This window comes from Ctenocephalides felis, unplaced genomic scaffold (assembly GCF_003426905.1).
Source record: "Ctenocephalides felis isolate EL2017-DRISC unplaced genomic scaffold, ASM342690v1 CF-g0.4_SCAFFOLD_03571, whole genome shotgun sequence".
Classification (NCBI taxonomy): domain Eukaryota; kingdom Metazoa; phylum Arthropoda; class Insecta; order Siphonaptera; family Pulicidae; genus Ctenocephalides; species Ctenocephalides felis.
In genome coordinates this window covers 45,996,291-46,023,298 of record NW_020539725.1, presented here as the reverse complement: position 1 = coordinate 46,023,298, position 27,008 = coordinate 45,996,291, and the positions used below count along the sequence as shown (strand labels likewise).

Below are 27,008 nucleotides of genomic sequence, written 5' to 3'. Positions count from 1 at the left end.
AAAATAAACCACAATGCTCGCCACCAAAAAAGTAACAACGAAAGTAAACACTTTTGTTGCAGATTTTTGAACGTGGACGTTTATTATCTGATAGCATTGTAAGAATTAAAGCGATGGCCGATTACATATATTTTGCACCCTACTTTCAAATATTGTTGTTCAGAAATTCCTAACTTCTCTTGTTTTTGTGAAATTGGTGGTTAATCCTTTTACCCGCGTACCTTTAAGCCCTGTTACACCCTACACATTTTTCATACAATTCGTTTATCAAAAACATCTGCATTACAATGCATTATTTTTCATAAAAAACCATTATCCACGTTCATTATAAATCATATGATGCGGATTTTAATTATCAATTACCTTCCCAGTATGTCCATGTACGTCGTTGATGATGGACGGTCAAACCGTTAGTTTGCTCCCGCTAATGAATAGATAACGCGACATCGACATCGACATCGGCTCCATATACGCGCGATCAGGGTTCAAACTGGGATTTTTTGCGGGGAACGAAAAAAAAAAAATCAACAAAAAAATATTAAAACGAAATAATAGATATCATTATTAGAGACGTGGTATCACTAACGAATTTATGTGTACGTGGATTATTTTTAATTATCGTATTTTTTGTGCGCGTATAACTGAATATTTGGCTACAAAAATATGATTTTTTTTGCCAAGTTAAGCTGATATGTAAAAGCATTTCAGGTGGAATAATAGATTGGAATAGTGAAAAATGTAATAAAATATGTGGACAATTGTTAGGTTAGGTTTTTTAAGTAATTGAGTCAATTTTACAGAATATTCATAGATTTCGCACGTAATTGTATTATTTCAATCTACCAGAGCTGTTGTTAGTCTGAACGAATAGACTTAGCAATTTGGAATATAAAAAGTTTGTTTTATGAATCCAAATTGTTCCATTCTGGGTTTTAAACTTTTTGCTGTAAATTTTCTATTTTATTTCATATTGCGAAGAAATTGAAAAAAATAATTACTAAATATATTAGTCTGCTCAACCTATGCATTTATTTATTATATCTTTGATGTTTTACTTTTCCTGAATAAGTGCATTTTAATTAAATGTTTGTTAGATATGAAAAAAGAAGAAATTATCATGTATCTATTATTTAATATTTTAAATTCGTTAAAACACCTTGTTTCTCTTTGGCTTAATTAGATTAAATTTACTGAAGATTTGAACATTTTGAAATTGAGTTTCAATTCAATTTTCAATTTGAATTTGAAGTTTTGAATATTTTTAACATTCCGTTAAAAGTTTGTTTTTGCTAAAACATTTGATTTTTTGTTTTTTCGATGTTGCAAGTCGTTCTGAATCGAATGTAACAAAATTTGGAAAAAGTATGTTTGTGTGCATGTGAGCTCATTTTTTTGTCTTTTGTTGACGTTTTTTAAAATAGATTTTGAAATTTAAGTCATTCGATGTAGAACTAGCGTTTGTCAGATTTGTGCGACGATTGCCCAAGCCGTTTCTTCATTGTTTTTATTGTTTTAGCTAGCCCACAATCTTCAATCAATTTTAAAAATTCAAAAACTGTTGGTAAGATATTGGTTGGGAATCGCGTTGATTAGTTTTTGGTAAAGATCGATCGGGCCGTTTCTTTGTAATTAAATTTTGAACAATTTTTGTTTTGACAATTTTGATGAAACTTTGTATAACGATAGATTTTGTAGTATGAAATAACATACTAAAATATTGTAGGCCTACCGCAAGCGGTTGAACTAAGAAATTCAAGAAAGAAATCATTAAATTTAAAAAAATTCCCGTGCGATTATGCGATTATAGTCATAATCTATGCCGAACATCTATACACGTTCTGAGTTTCGTAGGTAGCTACTGATTACAGCTGATGTATTTTAGAAATAAAACGCATAAATGTTAAATATGTTATCATAACTGCGTCTTTGTGATGCACATTTATAACATACGGTTTCATATGTAAAAAACCGATCACACAGGAAATAAGTGGACATTTTTACAGTTTTTAGTGCCAAAATACAAGTATAACATAGCGTTACTATACCAACGCTATGTTATGATCTATTTTACCGCAAAATTGGAGTTCTTTCAGTAACATTTGATTTATAAAATAAATGAATATAAATGCTATTTATTCACCGACGCCATGGCGCTTAACCTCTATAATGAACTCCGAACTCAAACGAATGCAAAATATTCATATGAAATTAATTTGCGTATTCAGCTATGAATTATTTATTCTCTCTTTTAAATGAGAGCAAAGGCAAAGGCAAAGTTTTCTCCTTTCTCTCAGCGTACCACCTATGGCACGGCATACACATCCACCTATTATACGCTGAATAATAATCTCCAAATCGGATTAGAGTAATTAAATCGTAAGCGAGTCATCGTCAATAACGCAATAACGACACACAAGCCGACATCGTAACACAAACAATAATCAACTTTAATCCTATTATCTCATAAAGAACATAATGCCTCTCGCCCGGATGGTGGTGGTGCGCACTCAAGCCACACCCATAGGGAAAACTTCAGTAATGGAGTGGGAAATAGGGTGACGAGAGAACGTTAAGGTACGGCTGCAAAATAATTCCAATGTGATGCAGAATTACATGAATGCTATGGCAGTCAAATTTTAAAGTCAATTATTTTGTTTTTCATTTTATATAATTTCACGTTTTTGTAATTATTATACCTGTCGAGGTAATGACTGATTTATTAGGTGCTTTCATACATATCTTTTCCCGTAGTCACTAATTAGCTTGAAGAAGCAAACTCCGTAAAATAGAAGCGTAATACTCGACGTGGATGCTATAGCATTCATCGTATATAACGATTAAAATATGATAATCTGACTACTCTTATAAACGGTGTTTAATTAAATTTTGGATGACGGAACCAATTTATAATTAAAATAACTGTCAATTTTTGTACCCTGCTGAAACTTTTGCTGCCCGCGAATGTGTTAAAATATTATTGGATTGAATGTTTGAAAAAATGTGTTAAATGTACTAGACCAAGTACATTTACATTTCAACAGTCCATCAAATGATCATATAAGAAATTTATAAAATCATTTATTGACCGACCATAAATTTGGTTAAACTACAGTTTGCATTGAAGTTTATCATGAATAAGTTAATCATGAATATATCAGAAATACCATCTGTTCAATTGTTGGAAAAGTTACTTCTTCTAACGATTTTTTTCAATATATTTTTTGAACAGCGAACAGAATTTACGGGATTTTTAAGCTGTTATTGTGATTTAACTTTACAAACTACTTTGGTTTTTATAGATGGCAACCTGAACAGTTCATCTCTATGTGATGAAATTTTAATATTACAAATTCTGTAATACTGATTAATATTTTTCTATTGGTGGAGCAATGCCGTGTAATACTATTTTCACTTGAAAACATATCGCCATGTTTATTTCCAAGTGAAAACTGATATCAGTGTTTTGTGATATCAGGTTTTATCAGGCGCTATCAAACTTGAGACCTCTTTCGAAATCCCAGAGCTGTACAAGATAGCTCTCTACTGGACATAAACACTAGAATTTACCAAAACTGATATCTCATTGATGAATATTTATATAGTTACTCGCTGATTTACAAAAACTTTGAACTTCGTCTAAACTAAAAGCACAGCCAAATTAACTTTCGAGTTGTCCGGGAAGTTGCTTTGTTTTGCAAATTCAATACACCAATAGTACAAGTGGTCATAAACAAAAGATTCTGATATGTTTGATTTTTTACCAATTACCAACAGTAATAATATGCTATTATTTGCTATTTACTATCAATTGTAGTTTTTATCAGGACTTGATGCTCTTTCAACAACTGTAATACCGGTTTAATATTTTTTTCAAACCAGTTTTGACTCTTTTGGTTAAACCAAATTTATAAATTATCTACAATAAATTGATGAAATATGACGAATTACTGCCATTTTTAAAACAGCGTCAATTAAACACTAGAAGGTAGACGAACTTTTGAGCTCTATCGTATTCTAAGTTGTTACATCAAATTTTATGATATATAAACCTATGATAAAATATAGAACATGGTATGTATTCTTTGCAATCAAAAGGAGTTATAGATAGTAAAATATTGTTCAATATAAGAATTAATATTTTAATAAAAATTATACTCAATTTAGATTTTTAAAATTTGATGATAGGGTTTAAAATAACTTTTAGTGTTTTCATGAGATAAAGTCTTGATAATTTTATGAATATGAGCAATTTTGCCGATTTATACAAAGTTTTTTAAAATTATAACAAATTTTATGTACATTACATACTCTGATATGTTTCGTATCTGGTATAGTAAGTGAATAAATCCAGCTGATTTCAACCAGCGGCGTTTGGTTCCATTGAAAATATGGAAAAATATAATTATCATTTACATAATTTTTCATCCATAAAGAAATGATTTCATAGATAATTTTATCTGCAGCATCCCCTTAATAATTTCAAGGGCCCAACGCATGAATCAGTTCGATATGGGAGAGGCTAACTGCATCGTAGCAGCCAATACTGTCTGCGCATGGTTCGCTCTCTTACCACCGCGACCCACCGAACGCGTTAAGCAAAGACTCAAAGACGGTGGTTGCTTTATTGGCTCCGTAAATACTCGGAGAAAATTTTTGATCGTCCCTCTGAAAATCTAAATACATACACATGAAAATATAAATGATACATTATAGAAACAAGAACTTTGGACACACTTAAACATGTTGTAAAAAGCTTATTTCAAAATATTAAATGTAGAATCAAAATTATAAAAATAAATTGATTTATACAATATAGTATCTTTCTACATACATACATAAAATGCGCAATTCATTTTTTTAACCACAATACAACAAAGTGCATAATTCAATAATGTTGCAACTTGGCCAACCTTAAATAGTCATAATACCTTAATATAGTCATAGTTTTATATAGCCAGATTTACAACCAGTCAGAAAGAATAAGAAACATACCATTTTAATATACAATTAATTAATATCGATATAAAATTCATCATTCGATGAATTTCTATTAACATAAAAAACATACATTACATTAGAGATTTGCGTATAGACGAATTATCATAAAAGTGGCAAATATAAAACTATAGTTGAAATTCTAATGAAAAATAAAAAATTATAAAATGTTGTTACTAATTGCATAATCATTGAATTTGATAAATAAGATGCTTTAAAAACAAAATTATATTCTTTATAAATAACAATGGTTTATTGAGTTCAGAATACTTTTATCCACTAAAATGATTTAGCAAAGTTATTGCAAGAAACTATTTGCATTGTTGTGATTACGGATTAAAAAAAATATATAGTTGATACTATGATAAAATGATCGTATTATGTTATGTTATAATTATGTCTTCGTATCAAATGGTTAGTTATCATATTTTCAACCTATATTTAAAATTGTATAGATACAATTGATATTAGCTAAATCTAATGACATTTTTCAAAAGTATACTACTTAATTTTTGTGTTCAAAAGTTAAAAATTTTATTATATAATTCACATATGATATTGGATAAAAAATTTCTCCTCCGTTTGTACTCGTGCTACTTTAAGCTCCACCTACTTATCCACTGCCAAACTACCCTTGCCATTTCATCCCTTCCTAATATGTCAGTCTGTTCTCTCGTTTACTGATAATCAGGAAGAAAGCAAAGAACAACTATTATCTTCAGTCTGTTTATTTTGGACCGCAAGAAATTTATTAACAGGCACTCTAATTCGATCAAATAGAAATTTTGGCAAGGAACCAGAATTTATACATTTTCGCCTATATTATAATGAGAACGAAAAATTGTTCAATACCTTGTTTGTCTATTTCCATTTTTCAGTGGAGCCCTCTGTATTAAAAATTATTTGGGGCGCTCTTAGAAAGGGTAAAAATATCTCACAAATAAAAAGATTTTTTTGCAGACTGATTTATTGAATCATTTATAGCTGGTGATGACTCCAGTTTTTAATAAATGTTTAAATGTTATTTTAAGCCATAATAATAAATATTTAATACATACAATATAATTTTTTACGGGTAAAAATTGCACAGAGCTTTGACTTTCATCATGATCACAATTAAGAGTTGAGGTTTACTTCAAGCTTTTAAATAAATGTACATTAAGAATAAGTAAACAGGTGCATTGAAGCCCTTTTAAATATATATATATATATATATATACATATATATATATATATATATATATATATAATTTAATTGTATGAATATATGTATGTATGTTTTTCTTACAACTACAACTGACGTTCGTGTTGGTTGTCACATGGGCGTAGGCAGATAGTGTTGCTAAAATCTCAGAAATGGTAAAATATTGCATTTTTCATGAATTAATGTTTTTTGTTCTGCTAGAAATTTTTTGATAACAAATGTATCATGTACTTTATAATTTCACCTGATTAACTGTGCCAACCTTTCGATGAAACACAATTTAATACATTTTTTTAAACGAGGGCCTCTCAAGTCGACCGAAATTTTAAATTGATACAGTTCAAGAAAAATCTTAAATTTTTAAAAGTTGGGGCAATTGCGGTATTATTTTTAACCGTGGTTCTAGAAATATTACTCACTGTAACAATTCCAAAGATATTATATAACAATAACCGAACATTGGCATAATTTTACAAAACCTCTAGGTTGCACTTAAAAGCTCTTATTTTTCAAACAACGTGAGAATTTTTCTTCTCATTTTTTCAGGAGAGTTAGTTCAATACTATAACCTCGTTTCGGCATGACGTCAATAATAAAATCCATATAATTAAATCATATAAATATTATTACAAATTAATTAATAAATAATATGACAGGAAATTTTATTTATCATTGGTATTACGGAACTTTTAATTACAACTGAATAAGGATTTGGATCTGTTTGTATTTTTATAAAAATGATAAAATAACACATTTTTAGACGAATGAAATGAATAGTTACATGAATTTCCGTATTACCATGTTTTTAATTCAAATACTGTAGGTACTTCTTATTTGATTATTCCGTGGTGAAACAATAAATTAGTGCGCCTTTGACTAAATAACATATTACGATTTTTATTCTATGTGTGCATTTATATATGCTTGAAAATATAAATCGGCGTATATTTTCCTGTGGTCTAGGTATGCTTATGCACGAATAAAAATGAATTCATTGTCTATGTAGACTACTCTACACGCATAAGCATTATATGTACTGTTTCCCAAACTGTACTCTTTAATAAAAACATGAAATAGATTATTTTGGAAGAAAATAATGCAAAAGTATTTAACTTGACCTATATCTACGATATACATACTTAATTTTTTGGAAGTGTCACTTAAAAGCTAGTTAATATTTAGTGCAAAAATAAGTCAAGTAATTCTGCTTTTATTGTTGCATATGAAAACGATAAAAATGCTACATAAATGTAATTTTTAATTTTTATTTCTTTCTATATTTTTATTATGTAATTAGACTATCAGTTAAGCTTCTTCAAAGTCACCTAGATTACGAACATCTTTTCAATCAACACAAAAAAGGGATACGAATGGTTAAACTTTAGTTTGGTCTTAAAATTACATGTTGCATCTTGAGAGATAAAAAAATATATTTCTTTCTATTGAAAAATGTAAAAATATATTGGGTGTCTCACGGATTCAATATATAACACATTTTTGATAAACATTTGAAATGCCTACTAACACATCGTTACAAAAAAGTTTTTTTTAACGTTTCGAGTCATTCTGAATAAAACGAGACCAAATCTCGAAAGAGTACGTGTGTGTGTATGTGAGCTGATTTTGGACCTTTCATCGACGGTTTCTCAAAGACGGCTAGACCGATTGCGTTTATCAGTTGTAGCGAATATCGGACGATCTTTTCTTTTAAAATATTTCGTGTGAGTTTTAGCCCACAATCTTAAATCGATTCTAAAACTATTCTAAAGATATATGAGCCGTTTCTTCGCAAATTATTGTTGAAAAAAAGTTTTCGACGATTTTGATGAATCTTTGTATAACCATAGTTTTCTTAGTCTGAAATAACATACTAAAATATTATAGGCCTACGAAAAGCGGTTAAATTAAAATTTTAAAAAATCATAAAACTTTAGGATTTTGCAGTGCGCTTCTGCAATTCTAATCAGAATCTACGCCTATCAGGCTCATGTTCGCTCTAGGTTTTATTGAAAGCTACTGATTACAGTTTACGCGCACACTTCAATAAAATACAATTTCAGAACACAAAATGGATAAAATGAAATGCGTTAGACGAATTAATTTAATTTATACAATTACAGATTATAACAAACATACTTATGTTTGAAATACATCAATTGGAAATGGCACTGATTATTTTTTAGTGTGAGCTAAAATATTATTCTTGAAATAAACAAACGAATATTTTAGTTAATTAATAATCTGAATTTTTATTGATTAAGTTGCTTACGTACACGTCTCAGGAAGTTCATGCAACTTGCCTTTAGGCAAAATCCTACTTACAACTAGTTTAAACCATATTGAGCATATTGAGAACCTCTGAAGAAGTGATACTCCTGCACCTTCACCATGAAATCCATTCACCGCTCCATTCACCCTCGCCTGTCCGGAGCGCGTAGAGCGAAACGGCGTTATCGTCGAGTCTTCTGCGATTCTGCACCAACACAGATGCGTTCCGCACCGCCGGGAAATTGAACACAAAAGCATTAAATCCTCCAATCGTGTTTCGGTTTTCGTGAAATTATTAGCCCCTCCTCTCGTTCCGCGATCGCGGCTCCGCCCGCGGACGATGTGTTAATTTTCTATCGGACGCGAAAAGCTTTTTTAGTGTCACACAAGCCTACATCAGATAAAGCACGCGCGGATCGAAGAATTATTGAAAAATATTAACGATAAAATAATTTGAAGCAGTTTTTTGTGAATTATTTATAAACGATTGTAAAATTGCTAGATTCAAAACTGATTTTGAAGCAGTGGCTTGTGATTTATCTGTGAATTCTGTTTAAAGTGTATTATTAATATATTCTGGAACGATTTAATAATGCAATTGCAAAATAGGACATTTACGAATGCTTGAAAGGTGTATTTATTTGTGTTAAACAGTGATAAAATCAGTTAAGAGTGATAAAATGATAACATACAACTGTCTACAAACTAGACTGAAATAAACCATATTATTAATTATAATTAATAATTATACACCATATTAATTAAAATTAAACAAAACTGAAATAAACTTTATATTAATATATACTTACAATATACTTATATTAATAGTATCTTTAATTATACATCATATTAATGTCTATATAAATTTATGTGCAATAATATTTACATCTATTTTTGAAATGCGAGTTGATAATAAGGGTCTAATAAAATAACTGCATATAAATGTATAGTAATAAAATTAACATGCAATGCCTACTAAAATCGATGATAATTTTCTAAGTATTGTGAAATACAGTGATGTTAATTATTTTAAAAAGTGTTCTATCAAAAAAGACAAATAACTTCAAAGTAATCAATTGATATAGCTTAATTTTTATGAGAGTTATAGAATGAACTTCCAATTAAATTGGGATTCAATACAAATGCTGATACACGTCCTTTAGCAAAATGCAAAAGTGTTATAGAACATTCAAGTTATTATGAAATAGTTTGATTTTTATATTTAAGTGAAAATATACTAAAAATACACAATGAATAGTCACGAAAGTTCGCCGAACCCCACAACAGTGGTGTCAGCTCCCGGTTCCCGAGAACCAATAACAACAACCAACCAACAAAGTCACAACCAAACATCATCTCAACCAATCGTCCAAAGAACACCATTTGCAATACAAGAACTCTTAGGCCTAACCTCAACAGCGAGCAACAACGAACCAGCCCACAACAACACTCCTTCCATAAACCACCATTCACCGAGCAACCATCACCACCATTCAGGCGTCTACTCCAACAATGCATCCTTATACCAAAGTCACTTAGACAACCACCATTCCATGTTGGCAAACCATCATACGATGCTATCGAGCCATGGTCTGGCTAATAACCTCCAAATACCGCCGTCGGCGAACAGAAATTTGACGGGGAATGGTGGTGCTAGCGCCGGTCATCCTGGTCATCTGACGAGTCATTTGTCAAGTCATCTAGGTAGCCATATGGCTAGCAGGATGGCTTATTTTAATGCTCACGCGGCTGTTGCAGCAGCGTTTTTGCCGCACGGTATTGCGGCAGCGGCTACTGCGGCTGCTGGACAGCACTTAGCGGCTGCGGCGGGGTTGAGGGACTATCATCAGCATCATGCGGCGGCAACGACAGGTTAATAATTGATAATAAAATATAATTTTTATTGTGACTATTGTGATTGATCTAAACAGCGATTTTCTATGTATTAGAAACATTGGATTTTTTTTTATTACCAAACCCCAACCAAAATAATATTTTATTAGCTTATTATAGTATTCTTGCGCAATTATTTGTCTAAAATCAATGGGCATTAGCTCAAATTGCAGATTCAATCAATAATATTATATAGAGTAAAGCGGGGCTTAAAGATCCTCGGGTAAAAAGGTCCGATATCTCAAAATTAAGTAAAGTTAATATAATATAATATTTTGCACATCATCAATAAAATGATAATGAATTTTCATAAAAAATATAAATGATCAATTACATGCTCTTTAAATTAATAAAATTACAATTTAAGTAACTTTATATAGTTTATTCATTTGAAATGTAACAAAAGATAGAATTATATCAAACAAATTCTATTTCAAATATTCTTTTAAAATTAAGTTCTATGGAAAAAGCAGGCATAATTATTTTAATTATTTAAATTAATTTATATACAATAATCTGAATATAAAATGGGCATCATCTTAATATTTGATTTAATTAAAAAGGGTAAAATGTACAGATATTTTACAAAAATCTTTAGATTTTTTTTATTGAGGGTTAATGACTTTTATTAGAAAAATATAATTTATTATATATGTTTATTAGATAAATGCGCCAGGATTGCAAACAGTTATTTAACTTATTGTTAGTATGATCAAAGAACATATAAATTGCAATCAATTCTGCTTATGTCTCAAGGCAATGTTTTTTTTTTTCAAAATATGCGTCTCAAAAACAAATTCTAATAAGCTTGCAACGTCTAAAACTATCCAAACTGCGTCTAAATTCCGGCTACTCATTAGCTTACCAAATGTAATTCTATCTTAAGAAAATTAACATAATGTATAAGAATGACCGACAAATTTAGTTCTAAGAATATAATTGTCTACCGCTTTCTGGTTAACACTAATCAGAAATGAATGCAATTTAATACCACTTGTTTCAATTCTAAATATATATATGCACTAAAATGACGTTCGAAATGTGCAATGGAGTAATTATGAATATACCTACGTGATGGTTTGTTATTGCAAAAAAAACTCGCTTAAGGAGGTGAACTAGAAATAAATTTAGACGCATAAACTATATAATATAGAACAGGATGCATTTTTTTTCTTCTAAACAAACTTTATTGCTAATTGTAAGCGTAGAATTTACTTCATTTACTGGTTTTGATCCATAAGAAAACATTTTTTAATGGAAGTTCATTATTTTCTCTGAAATACTAAATTATTATGCGGTCGGTAAAATTTTTATGAAAAACCATTATAAATTACGAATATTACCAAAATTATAAAATTTATTTCTAAAAACTTATATTGTTCAATTTTATTCGAAAAAATAAGAACCAGTATCTGCCAAACTTTACCTTAAGTATTTTATTGCTTTACCTCATTATTCATAATAACAATGTAATTAATTGTAGAGTTTTATTGTTAGCAATAGTATTTTATAACTATTTTATAACGATCCATTTTGACTTTGAGCAATTATATTGCGAAAACCAAACCAATTATATCACAACAAATAAAAAACATATCAAACTAACTACTATCTGACTATGGCCAGTAAAGCTCGCAGCAAATTCATCATTGTAAAAATACGTTTTTTTGCTGTTTTTAAAAAAATTGTTAGTAAGTCTTTTTTACCCCATAGGCTGAATAAAGAGGGATAGCCATGGGGCAAGTAGGTCCAATGTTTTATTTTCAGTTTTTAAGGAATTTTACGAAATGTTAGATTCCTTATTCAATCAATGCAGAATATAAATGTTATGGGTACATTTTTTAGAAAGATAACATTGTATATAACTTTGATCTGGTATTCCGTCAGAAATAATCAGCATATTTGGAATAATTTTTAGGTAATTTATTACTTGTAAAATTGTTTTTTATCTTGATTTACTTTTATATTTACTATTTTTTGTTGTTTGCATCTTTACCAAAATAAAGGTTCAGTTGGTCAATTTTACCCCACTTCTATCTGTTGAATCATCAATACATCTTATAAAATAATTAAATAACGTATACTTGAAAATATTAAGGTCTCGTAAACTAAACAACAGTGCTCACAACGAAAAAAACTAGCAACGGAAATAAATACTTTTGTTAAAGATTCTCAAACATTTGCCGTTTATCTTCTGATAGCGACGTTGCTCGATTTAAGGCGATGGCCGATTACATATTTTTCTCTCTGCTTTTCAAAAATCAAATATTGTTGTTAAAAAAAACTCCTAACTTTACTTGTTTTTGAGTTACTGGTGAACCTTTTTACCCGCGGATCTTCAAGCCCCACTGTACCCTATAAAAAACCCCATCATAAGAATGGTTCTCAAAATATTCAGCAAATGAAATAACCTAAACAAAATGTCGTATTAGCTTGTTTATGCGTTAAATTCAGTGCACGGTTAATAAACCTATGTTGATACGTCTGTCTATATTTACAAAATTAATAATAAACACAAAACCAATAAACGAGAGACATATTGCAAATATTTGGATATCGATTTAAAAAATCCTCCGCAAATATGTTTGAGGATTCATCAAAGCTCTGTGTGCTTTTTTCGTCGTATAATTCGTGGCCGCTCTTAATTGAATGATGCGAGGCGGTTAATAGGCCTTTTAATCACCAATCGGATTCCAGTTAGAACGGGCGACGGGCCAAGGGGTACCGACGTCGGCCATATTGTACTCTAATTAGAATCCTATCCGTGAACGAGCAACCAATCAATAGTTTTCAATGCTAGAGTAGTCATTAAACGCTGTTCTATATATACCATATATATACATATATACAAAAAATATATATATATATATATATATATATATATATAAATGCGTATATATATATATATATATATATATACTAGCACACCCGGCTTTTATTATATTCCACCAGATAGCCAATACTTATTAACAGTTTTTATTTACGATTTTCTAATTTAGAATCATTATCATATAAAACATAAATAGAATTATAATGACCATTCGTTCACTCCGTATTTCAATCAATTTTAATCGGATAATTAATTATACCCAATGATTTGTTATTATACAAAGTTATATAATGAGTTGATTAATTAGTGGAAATAATTCATGATTACTACGTATTTCGGGTGTGTATCATTACAAAATTATATTTGTTAAATATAATTTTAATGAAATTATTAGAATTATCTACACAGAGCGTGTTGTGCAGGTTGTAATATTGTGGATATTATGTTTCCTGTTATTTAGAACATCATTAAATATGAAATGATTTATCATATGTTATGTCAGTAATTGGAAATTGTATAAATGCGTATTTAGCTGTCCAATTATTACATCAAGGAGTGAACTTACAAACATTGGGAACAGAAATGTGATAACTGTGTTATATGTTATTTGTTTGGGGAAATATTCAGATATTGATGAACGTGATGATGATGTTAATTTAATAGCCATATTTCATATGTATATAAGTATAAATGATTTACATATTTAAAATATTGTAAAATCACCCAGTTTTAGAAATAAAATTATCTGAACATTAAAAAATATAAAATTGATCTAAACTAATTATTTGTGGTCTTTACACAAAGCCTACGTAGAGGCATTCTTTCTCAAGTGAAGTTCATTAACTTTGTGTGAATAATTGACTTAATCAATAAGAAAGCGATATATAAATGTTTGAGCAATTTTCTAAACATGTTTGATATTTTCGACAAATGGTTTATGTATTATACATTATTGAAAAACAAGAAACGATTGATATACCGAGTGTTTTTTAAAAGCGCGACCGATCAATCCAGGCCTTAATTATTATTTAATATTAAATCTCTTATCTCAGGACTTTAATATTTCAGTATGTTTCTTAATCAGAAACACTATGGTCATACAAAACCTCATAGAATGGCAAAAAAAATTAACAATCAATTATTAGGATGTATCTCATTGGAGATAAACTCAGTCATACAGACTAGCACATAGTATAGTATATTATGTATATTATTATTAAGAGTGTAGTATAGTAAGTATATTATTGTATACAGAAAAAAATCATTTATTAATGAAACAACCGGATCGATCTTTGCCAAAACTAACCACGATACGCAAATGATATCTTTCTAAATTTTCAGAATTAGTTCAGATTTTATACGAAAACGCGGACGATAGATTTTGCACTTTTCTTATAATTCTAAACAAAGAGTTCTAACGTTAGTTTTTTTCTAGTTTTATCGTTTTTTTTTCTTATAAATTACAATCTGTCTAAATAGAAGGACATTGAGTAATTAGTTTGACAAATAACATAGAATTTTAAAAGGAAAACCCAGTGGTCCACCTTTTATTAATGTACTAAATTATATCTTAATTAAATTTTCGTATACTAAAGAAAAAAAAAGTACATTACACAGACTACATATACACATGCATACAAACACCTATCATAAATAATATGGTAGAACAACTTATTATTGATTAATGTGTTAGATCTATTAATTGCATTATTTTTAATCTTATATTATGTGTGGTGTTGTAAAGACTTGCTATCAGTTTTTTTGAATGAAGTTTTATCGAATGGCTTCAAAATTTTTAAGTCGGTTCATATTTTGATAAAATGACGAGGAAAAGTCATAAATAGGCTCACATATACACACACGCACTTCAGAAATTTGGTTTCAAACAATTCAGAATGCCTTGAAACGTCGAGAAAACAAACAAACTTCTGTCCGTTTATTTCATAGTTCTTGTTTATTTCCGGAATCCACATTTCTCATCTTTTTAGGACGAGATTTTCAATACAATATGAAAATAATTTTCTTCAAGAGTCAGTATGCTTTGGGACTAATAAAGTTAGTTCTGTTCTTTAGCATCTATGATAATAATTTATAATATGCAAATAAATATAACAATGAGTGAATAATTAGAAAATTATATTTATTGTTTAGTTTGTTTTGCTATAGAACTGGCTATCCTTGTAGAGATGGTATTATATTATGTGTATGTTTACGGATGCCAATATGTCGAGATAAAGTTTCCTGTAATATGATATTTCGGAATCGGAATTCTATTTAACGCTGTATTCTGTGGTTATATATATATATATATATATATATATATATATATATATATATGTATATATATATATACCTATAATTTGAACGAAATCACAAAATTCCTGTATTATTCTATAAAGACCTATAGTATTTATAATAGGAAGGTACATGTTTCAGAGCTTCAGTTTTGCGTTTTAATTAAGTCACTGTTGTCTTAACTGCCTCCTGAAGTGTAGAAGTTATTTCGTGCGAATTTATAACTCCTTTAGTTCAATTTAATCCACTGAGTGATATAGAGAAAGCTTTATACGACGAATTTACAATAATTAACGCATTCACTAATTATTACAAATACCTACTGACTTATTTAGTGAATAATTAAAAAACGGAAATCTATTAGTGACAGCTAGTTTCTCACAATCAGTATATTTAGTTATTATTATATTCAATATGGTAAAAATTCAAAAGGTAAAGTTCTAACACTAGATATAACACAAGTAATTTGATTATTCGAATCTAAGGAATATTGACAGTATGTGGAAATAATTCATAAAAAGAAAAATTCTCTTATTGCATTTTGTGTATGATGTTATATCCTTTGTATGGTTAAGTTAAAATGATACTTATAGTTAGTTTAATTTTGTTTCTGTCTCGTTTTTTAACTGTGTTTTGACATACAACTCAGGAAACTCAGAATTTTTACATTGTTTTTTTTATTTTTCAAAATTTTCAAATTTCCTGCAAGCTTTGAGAGAACAGAAATTGATAAAACAAAGCACCGTTTAAATTTTTCACCGTTAAAAGTGCACGATGCCATGCACTACTAGAGTTTGAATTATTTAAATTGGATGCTCGATTGTGCACTTCTTGTTCCGGCTGACCTAAAACGGCTGAACCTGCCTTTGCTAAAAATTAATCAGCACATATTCCTATGGATGGGAATCGAATGTTTTTTGAAAAATTCAAATCGGTCGACCGAAAACGTCGACGAATAATTGTTTTCATATATAAATACACGACAATCACACATATGTCCATAGCATTTTTCTAAGAAATACCATGTTCAGAAACGGTAAAAATATGCAAAAATTTTCATTTTCGTTATTTGGACGATTACTATACTTACAGGAAGTTAATATTAATATTTTTTTAAAAAAATATATAAGTAAAGAGTGCATATTACCATTCGATATCCACAGAGTTGAACTTACCTTCACCATTACGCAGTCGTCACCAGTACGATTCTCATTAAAGTGTCTAATATACTCCGATAAAGTCTATTATGAATGTAATCATCTGCTCGTTCCCGACTTTGTGCAAATAAGCGGGTAATGGGCCCAAAAGTGGGTGGCTGCAGCTAATGTCGTTCGAGAACCTCATTTTCCTATTTCGCGAAAAACAGACCGACTACCGCCGCGGAAAAACCCGTCACGGGAATGGAAAGCGGAAAAACGACGAAAGAGAGAACAGAACACATCGGATTTATTCACAGGATTTTAATTAAATAAGTGAATGGCGATGATTAAATTCCAAGCGGGGGTATAGGGTGCACGTACTATACCTACTATATGCTTGTATACGGTAGTTAATGGTATATATAGAGGTGTATATCTCGTGGTGGTATATGGTTCTTTCTGTATAGCTAGATCTACATGCACTGGTGAAGGATAGATGACTATTTATTATATAGTAATAGTTTTTAGCCGATATCCGATGTTGGCAACTATCCGTTATCCGGATTAGAATCGATATGATCCGGTTTGTATATTCATAACACTTTTGGTAAAAAAATGAATAAGGCATATTTCAGGATAGCATTTTCTCATATTTTACTACTTGTTTACCCTAGGATATACTAATTAGATTTAATTGATTTTCACGAAACAAAATAAAACTTAAGGTTTTATGAGACCAAAAACTTCAAAAATAGATCCTTTTTAATTTTTGCTCTCTTATCTTACAGTAACGAGTTGTAAGGTATCTAATAGAAGAAGCTTATCTGAGAACATGTAGATTATTGTATTTTATAGTATCATAATTAGCCATATTCCACTGCTTTAACACTAAGCCTACCAACGCCGGTCAAAATGACCGTTTCAAACTTTGTATATAACTTAAGACATTTTTAAACGTTAAAATACTACTATCAAAGTATATGAGAATTCCCAGAATATACTAATGATATTTTCTTCACTCTTTGATTTTAGTTATTTTTTCTATTTTCCGAAAAAAAAAATTGTTGTGATCTAACTACTCGTCGGTCAAATTGAGCGGTGGAAAGTAATGTTATTCGGGGGGTAGATTCCGTCGAAAATAAACCACAAAAATTCAAAATAAAGTTCTGGATAGTTCATACAGTTAATAATAAATATATAAAAAATGAGTTTTTCTATTTGGAAAATGACAAGAGAAGAGATTGTTCAATTTACAATAGGATAGTTCGATAGTTAAAACTAATAAATTCATTAAGAGATTTTGAAGTAATTTGTATAAATCAAATTTCTTCTTTTGGACTCCTCTCACCCTTGGTGATGTGGTGATATTCAGATTTAACCCTCTCTGCCACCTAATATTACATGTATTTTTAATACCTAGAAAGAATCGTAAAATTTGGGAATTTTTTTAATTTTTTTTTTAAATTCAGATCAAAAATAAATACACGTGATATCTTACTAGACCCCCTCCCCTTCTGATATTTTGTGATTTTTTGTAAAACACCTCCCACGTTTTTAGCCTTACGTGATTAATGGACGCCTCTTCAATAAATCATAGTATAAATTTGTTGGAATAATAATATTCATCATTTTTAATTCATTGTGATCCATGTATACTGTTTTACTGATATGATATACAAGTATTTTCTACCATACTTCATATTATAAATGCAGGAAATTTAATATAACAACTATATTCATTCTTTATTACCATCATGACAATGTTTCTCTCTTAAACATTTAGCATAAATCTAAAAAATTAAACGTTAAAAATGACTATCATGAATTCGGGAAGTTTTGCTATCCATGAATCGAGATATTGGTGTGTTTTATTTGAAGGTACACAATGCAATTTTTAAAACAATCAATTTATCCATTTTTAAGTTTACACAAATATTTAGGGTCTACTTATGGGTAAATATTCAAGCTCGTGCTTGATGAAGCAAATCCACAAAATCTTTTGCCAATTTATCCAACTTTCAGATGCTTTGCTTTTGTATGCAGACGTCTCAATATCTATTTTGCTTTAAATATTCTATTTATTCTTAAAATTTATTATGCCTTATGTTTCTATAGTGGCCTTTAATGTGGCAACTGATATGTAAAGCTCATCAGCCAACTGAGTTCGATTTACCTTGTGTGATTTTTTCCGAATACTTTCAAAATCTTTTTTATTCAAAGAATTGGTGTTTTTTATTTTGCGCTATAGATGAATAACTTTAAACAAGCATATGCAACTAAATAGTTTTTTTTAGAGATATCTAATTCCGACCCTGTTACTAGTTTACATACTAAGTCATCGATTAATCATAAAATTTCCTACAAGTGTACAAAGCACTACCTCGTGTTCGTGCTAATTAAATATTTGCTATTAAATTTTCTCGTACGCTGATAATATTTACAATAGATGATCTATTTTTAGCTGATTAGGTTAAGGTACTGGGAAGCTCATCACAAACTACCAAAATATTCTATGTAAATAATTGTTCGATACCTACACGTGTTTCCCGTTTTGTATGTATAGAAGTTAATTAACGGAATAATTAGGTGATTAATGTATAAAACAATTAGTGCAGGTAGATTGTTATCAAATGTTTTTCAGAAGGAAAAGTTTTAGTCGTTATCTAAATTAGGTGTAATATAAATAAACTCTTCAGCCAAAAATAAAATTTTAATCATTAAAATATCTATATTTATTGCCGTATTATTAATTGGCGTTTAATAAAATGTGTGTGATGCAAAGCAAGATTTTTAAGAAGTTTGCCTAATTTCAATATATATTATGAAATTTTTGCGGCTAAACACTATTTTATTTTTACTCTACAATATCAAAATCTCTTAAAATAGTTTGGCTTTCCATTTTATTCTTCAAAATTCCTTTACTTATTGAGGTGATGATATCATTCAAATAATATTCCTATATTTTATGGGTGTTCTATGGCGCACTGCCTTCTGTGGACAGGATCCCGAATACTGGCTTCCTCTCTGGACAATCTGGTTTCGTGCAGTAATTATGTCCATTTTCACTTAAAAATAGATCTGATAAATTGTTTCTAATTGAAAATAACCCATTTCGGACACTGCAGTGTAAAATAATGGAAAATCTCTCACACTATTATTTTCTGAATTGAATTAGAGTTTAACTCTGCTCATGGACCTGCCCTGGGGTAGCAGTACCCATTATTGGTTTTTATTTTTCACAAAGTATTTTAGTATTGTCTATCTATTTTGAACTCTTCATCCAAGTACATTACAACGAAAAATGACTAAATCACCCAAAATTTAAAATGATCATACAAGGATGAATGAATTTAAGGACATTGATTAACATTGAGCCTGTATGGGCCGAATTTTTGTTTTGTATAAAAAAAGGGGGGGAACAAAAAATCTGAAATTATAAGTCTATTTATTCAAATCAAAAACAAAAAATACTGTTCAAACCAATCTTTTCGTATTAATAAATTATGTGACTTTCAAGTCGAATTCTATATAAGAAAATGTTTTTCAAGGTTTAAAAGCCTAAAAAGGCTATGACTATTGATATTGTTTATCTTGGGTCACACAAAAAACATCATTGGGCAAAATATCAAAAAATTTGGAATGTGACCTAATTGTTACTCTGGCTTATACGGAGCTAAGTAACTTGTATTTCTATTTGATTAAATTTTGCCACAAATTGAAAAAAATCTTAACTAGGTTTTGTTTGAAAAATATAACGAACATATGTGATATCAAAAGAAAAAAAAACGATACAATTCTCAGTACTTACTCTTTTCTATCCAACAATTGTGTATCAGAAAGGGTTAACACAATACTTCAAATCCATATCTCCGAAATCGTTTCGAAATTACTACGTGTAAGGCGTACAAAAGAGGTAGGGCTCACTTAAATAGGTGTAAATAGTGATTCGGGTATGAATGAATGACAAAAAGATTAAGGACCGTTTGTGTATTGACACAATGAACAATTGTCAGATATGAGGTATATTATGTTATTAAGATATAGGGTACCCGAGTGCGGGGAAAAATACAGATATCCATCAGACAAGTGACATACTGTCAAAATGTTTACCTACAAGGCGGCTGCTTGTCTGGTAAAGATTTTGCAATGGGAGGAGGAGTATTTTGGGCATTAGGTACCTGTGAAAAAAAGAAAAATTATGAAATATACTTTAATAATAAATTTTTCAAATCTAATGATATCCATTTATTATTATTAAGATATATCCGTTCAGTGTATTTCGGCCAATTTTGATAAGTACGGTTATTCAGATGCATAATCAAAATTAAGATATGCTTGAACTGTACAAACTACCATTTTTTATAGAATAGAAAATATATTTTAAAACAACTTTCCAATGCATAATTATTGAATTACTATTCCTATTTTGAACTATATTAAATATATTCAGAGGTTCATAAAATAGATTTTTGACCTGGGCGGCATGTTGTCTCGTACAGCAGTGTCATCCCTGCAAAAAACACAGCAGCAGCGAAAAGTTTAAATTACCAAATTAAAATGTTTCAAGCAATATTTCTTCAAATCATATTCGCATTATTCACATTTTTTTTTATTTAGGTACATGCACTTTTACCTAAATTTTACTAAATCTTTTTGACTGCTAAATGCACAATCCGTTTTACAATTTCTAATCCCATTATAGCAATACAAAATATATCAGAAATCGGAAATCTTTTTTTTTGTATCACTTGACAAAAACCAGTTTCTGCATTGAAAAAATCTGCCCCTTTTTGTAAAAAAATCCTATGTATGAATGGTCCATTGCCACCGGTAACCAAAAATGCTTTGTCGAATTACAAATGTTGTGACATGAGCTTATAATCTTTTTATAAATTGGTAAATGACACTCGACACCGTTTTAGGCAGTGTTTCTCAAAATGTTTTGGATTAGTCAGTCACATATTACAGTCACATTTTTAGAACTCTTTAAATCAACCAGTTTTTTTACTATACAATACTTTTAATCATTTATAATAATTATTATTATTTTTTAAATAAACAATTTTGAAGTGAACTTTTGAAGGATACTGAAAGTAATTAAGTAATGAGGTTCATTTTCAAAAAATATTAGAAAACTTGGAGCAAAAGTATGATGAAAGTAGTTGAATATATGTATATATCTGATATATATCTCATACGAAATCACAAGACTAAACATCTAATTTTTCACATATGAAATTCAATCAATAATTGAAATGAAACTTCTTAAAATATTTGTGATTTTTGATGTTTCTATAATTTATTTTATTAAATATACTCAAGACAGAATTAAATATATATATTTTTTAAAAATATATTATTACATTCAATAAAATTTTGATAATAATTGCCTATTAGGCCAGATGTAGAGTTCGTTTGGCCCCATTTAATAAAAGTGAATCCGAATGCATAGTTGAATTGAATTGAAATGAAGTGTTGAATTACAGTGTTAAATGATATTATCATGTTTATAAATTGAATTAGTTTGATTGAAATATGATAAAATTGAATTTTAATAGTTACAGTTAATGAAAGAAAATTATGACAGTCGATGCGATTTATTTTGCTTGTAGTTCCATGAGGATTTTAAATAATCAATAATTTTTAAAAAATTGACTACATTAAGTAATTTTTTTTTATCTGATGGTTAATTTATTGATATTTGTTTAAAATCTTTACATATGATTTTTAATTTTTTTATTTCAACAATTTATCAATAAAGAATTGACGATAAATAAATAATTAAGAATAACGATAAAACATATATAAAAATTAACGAAAAATTTGTTTGGAAAATTAACTCATAATTTTTCTATATATTCATAATAGTTAACATGTATGGGGCGAGTATGAATATTTTTAACTTCAATTTCTTAGTTAATTACAATTTAATTTTTAGTTATGTTTAATTAATTTTTTTTTTCAAAATTACAAAGTTATCAAATTATTTTTTTTTAATTTTCAAATAATAAAAAAAGGGATAAAAATGATGTTTCTGTTTTTATTTAATAGTTCCTGAAGATAAAGAATTCTCATGCATAAAAAATGAAATAAATATTTTTTCGACAATTATTGAGATTATTTTTACAATAGCCTAAATATTATTTGAATAAGGCACATTTTCAACATAGTACTAATATTATTAGTTGACTAATATTTCACTATGATTATAATTAAAATAAATATATATATATTCTATAAAAATCATCGATGCACAAAAAGCACGGTATAAATTAAAATCATAGAAAAAAGATTTTTTTATAATTGTATTCTCAATTACCACAAAAAAATTCCTTTACAATTTTTGTTCATTTTTCGCCACACATCCTGTATATAGTATATATACTGGGAGTCCGTGTGTGTCGGCTCGCATTACACCTATTGAATTATTGAGTAATTCGGATAAAATACCTTTTTTGAGGTAAACGTTCTATTCGGCAATAGAAAAAGGTCCTTCCGCTTTTTGAACGTCACCATTGTAGTCAACTGGATAATAGGAAGTACAAAGTGTGCAAAGACCTAAAGATGCGATTCTTAAAGGACGATTTGAAGATATCAAAAGACCACTGGAATAAAGTAAAATGGATAGGCTAAGTTGGCCGTGGATTTTTGGAGGGTGATTAAATGATGAGGTGAAATGCGTATGAGCCACTATTTTGCCATACACTATGCTAAAATTATATGAAATTTTTAGACAGTTCATATTTAATGTATCCTAAATGCATTTTTATATTTTTTGTTGTGTGTTCCAATATATTAGTATGGGGAAAAAGAAATCTGTTTTTTGTATGAAATTTCATGCCAATCTAATATATTTTTATACCAATTTTATCTTGTACTAACAATAAGTTTGTTGAATAAATACTACAAGTACCTTATTTATTAAAATAATTAAAATTATCTGTTTAACTAAATTTTTTGTATACCAATGTCAGTTGCAATTTTTCAGACCCTAGTCAAAATTTATGATTGAAAACCCTTTTTATTAAAATATTGTAAAATGATTCATATGAAATATCGTATATTTCATTGTCATATATAATAAATCTAAAATAAGTGCTTATATTTGTATGAATAGTGAATTTACTAATAAAAACTTTATTTATGTTCATCTCCAAGAACGAAAACTTAATAATCAAACACCGTCGACATAAGTAAAAGTAATTTTCTTTTGGAACTACTTTAATCGGATGCACTGTTATCTCATTTTTTACTAGACCGCGGGATCTGCCATCAAGAAAGTGCAATCATTTATTCACTCTTTCAATACGAATCGAATGTTTTTTGAATCATTCTTATCGGATATGTCGAACTTTCAGAAACTATTTTTGTGAAGCTTTTTTCTCTGTATCTTTTGAACGGATAAACCTGCCTTTGCCAAAAACTAATCAGCACGTCTCCCTATTAAAACGAAGCGAATATTTTTTTTTATTTTTTCATGTCGGTTGATCCGAGATTCCGAAATCGTCTACGAAAATTTGTATCAGCATATGAGCATACACATATGCACATGAATCCATTTTTTTCTAAGGCATGCCAAAGATATATAAACATTTTCATTCTCGATTTTTTTTGCAATCACTCTAACTTACCCTACGAAAGTTAATTGAACACAATTTTATAAAAACCATTTCAATTAACATGGAAAAATTAATTTGAAGCTTGAATTTTCTAATTATGTTCTGATTATTATTTATTGACGAACTTTTAATTGGTAACATACTAAAATAGCAATTAATTTTTAATGTTTATTTATAGTGATTTACAGATTATATAAGATATTAACTAAAGTTTACAAAATGGAAGGTCACCATTAATTTGTGAATTTATTTGCTACCATAATAAAAAATGGACAGAATTTATACAGCATTTTGTAACACATTCCCCAATTGGGAAAGAAATCGAAACTATTTTTTATTTATAGTTTTTTCGGAGAGTTTTTTATTTATAATTTTTAAAATATAAAGTAACTTTTTTAAGTAACTTCTATTCAAATAAATCATTCGGATATTAATATATATATATAATAAATTAGATCCAACATATTTTCTGAACAAAGCAAATAAGTACTTGATTAATATGTTTGTATGTCATAGGAATAACCAGTGGTGTCGAGCCCGAACGCACCAGAACGTTGTTCTGGCAAATCATTTTTGGGCCGGAACGCTTTCGGCAAAAAAAAATTTGAAAAAAATCGCTACATTCAGAAAATGATTTGATAAGTGAATTTTATAATTTATAATATAACTAATTTTCATTAAACGATTATATTATTTAATAAACAATATTTGTAACAATTTGTAATGATTTTGGTTTCTTTCCTTTTCGAACGGAACCGGAACAAACATGAGAACCGGTTTTTGAACCGGTAACTCTATTATTAATATTAACCTGCACTAAATGCTCTAATTTAATAAATATGATATCATTTAAGTATATGTATTTTCTCCAAAATCACTTTCTATTTTATAAAATGCGAAAGGGAAGTGTAAGTTAAATTGGCGCATGTATGGAGTCTGTGCGGCCGCGGGTTTGGGCCTCCCAGGAGCCGTCCTGTCGCGAGAAGCCGGTCGATAAAACGGGAAGCCGGGCCACTCGACGGTTCCTTGTTTAACCACTCTGCATGCTGTTTAGTTTTATAAAACCAAATGGAAAATGGACTCATGTAAAAAATAATCATGGTTTACATTTGGAAAAATTTAAAGTTGATATTGAACCTCAAATAACAAATAAAAATTACGGGCAAAAATGAGAATTAATGTAAGGGAGCGTCCATTAATCACGTGGGGGGAGGGGTATAGTGAGATATCACGTGTATTTATTTTTTACCTGAATTTAAAAAAAATCAAAACACTTGGAACAAAAAATTAAAAAAAAAACATTTTTTCCGCAAATACAAATACACGTGATGAATAATTATTGTTTCAGTAATTTGAATATTTCTTTATTAAGATTTAATACATATAAATTATAAAAATATAGTAAGGTTAGTTCTATATGAAATTTTCAACAGATTGAGGAAATGTATTGAAAAAACTCGATTCATAATTTATTGGAATACTCGATGCGTCATTTTATGTTTTTTTTTTCCTTTTTTTTAACTCTGTTTTATTTTGCAATCAGAAATGCATAAGGATTCCTATAAGCTAAAATTACAATATTTGAGAGCGATATCTGAGAATAGCTCCAGTGAGATCTTCTTAGTTTAACAATTGAAAAGATAATGTTATATTGAAGCTAATCTAATACTAAATATAAAGGCCATTGACGTTTCAATCTTCTTACGCCAAATGGTTGGGTAATGTCGCCTATTCATGGGTTTGAATGTGGTAAAAAATAATTTAAATGCATGATTTATAATATAAAGTAGGTATATGCATATTCAATTGATAACCAAAATAAACTTCAAAATAATTTTGATACTATGATAAAAATCACATATAGATAGTATTCGTAATCATTATATTTTCAAAACATCATTGGCTCTATCATCTATGTTTACACAAATAATTAGTTCAAACAATAGACCGGCTGGGCTTTATTTGAACAATCTTATTATCGGAAATATTTCCAATGCACCTGTAAAAATATTAAGTGTTGATAAAAAATGCTTGAATGAAATTAGACATTAATTATACAATGCGACGACTCATTTGAATTAATCTAATGCAGACATGTTTATGAAATACGGGACAAACATAAATAATAAAGCGATAAATGTGCACTGTTTTTGAAAAAGTTCGGATTGGTAAATGATAAAAATATTTTATTGATATATTGTTTGAGAAATATTGTTGTATGTTTTCGATTAGCGATCTGATCAAGTGTGTTTATAAAATTTATTTGGTTTTGTTTTACGTTAATGGAAAGAATTATTTAACAAATAAATGATTACAATTTAGTGACACATCAAGCAATCAGTTCTGATTGTTTTAAATAATATCGTGTAAATGATTAATACAAAATTATCACTATAAAATCATTGATAGCAATTGCGTTGTTAAATAGTTTCCTGTTTGGCATATTCTTAATTTAGTTTTACATGAATTACGTAATAATTATTTTATTGCTAACGCCATCACCAATTTAGACATACGAGTACAACTAAAATAATCCGCTTACAAATTTTATTGCCCTCAAAGTTCAAAAATGCAAAATAAATTATTAAAAGAAATTTTGAATGCATTAAATGTTACGAAATATAAGGAACTCATTCACGAAAGTACAAAAACGCCTCGAAGATAACCCCAACTGCCACAATTCTAGCAGCGTTATATTGAAAAGGAAAATTATTTTACATTGATTGCAGTCAATCTGAAAGTCACTGTCATTAATCAGATTATTT

General features: G+C 28.9%; 1 protein-coding gene across 1 annotated transcript in view; it reads left to right on the top strand.

The window, feature by feature from the left end:
- The window catches only part of LOC113386143 (visual system homeobox 1-like), a 115,148-nt gene that overhangs the window by 7,839 nt on the left and 80,301 nt on the right, over positions 1-27,008 (top strand). The window lies entirely within an intron of this gene.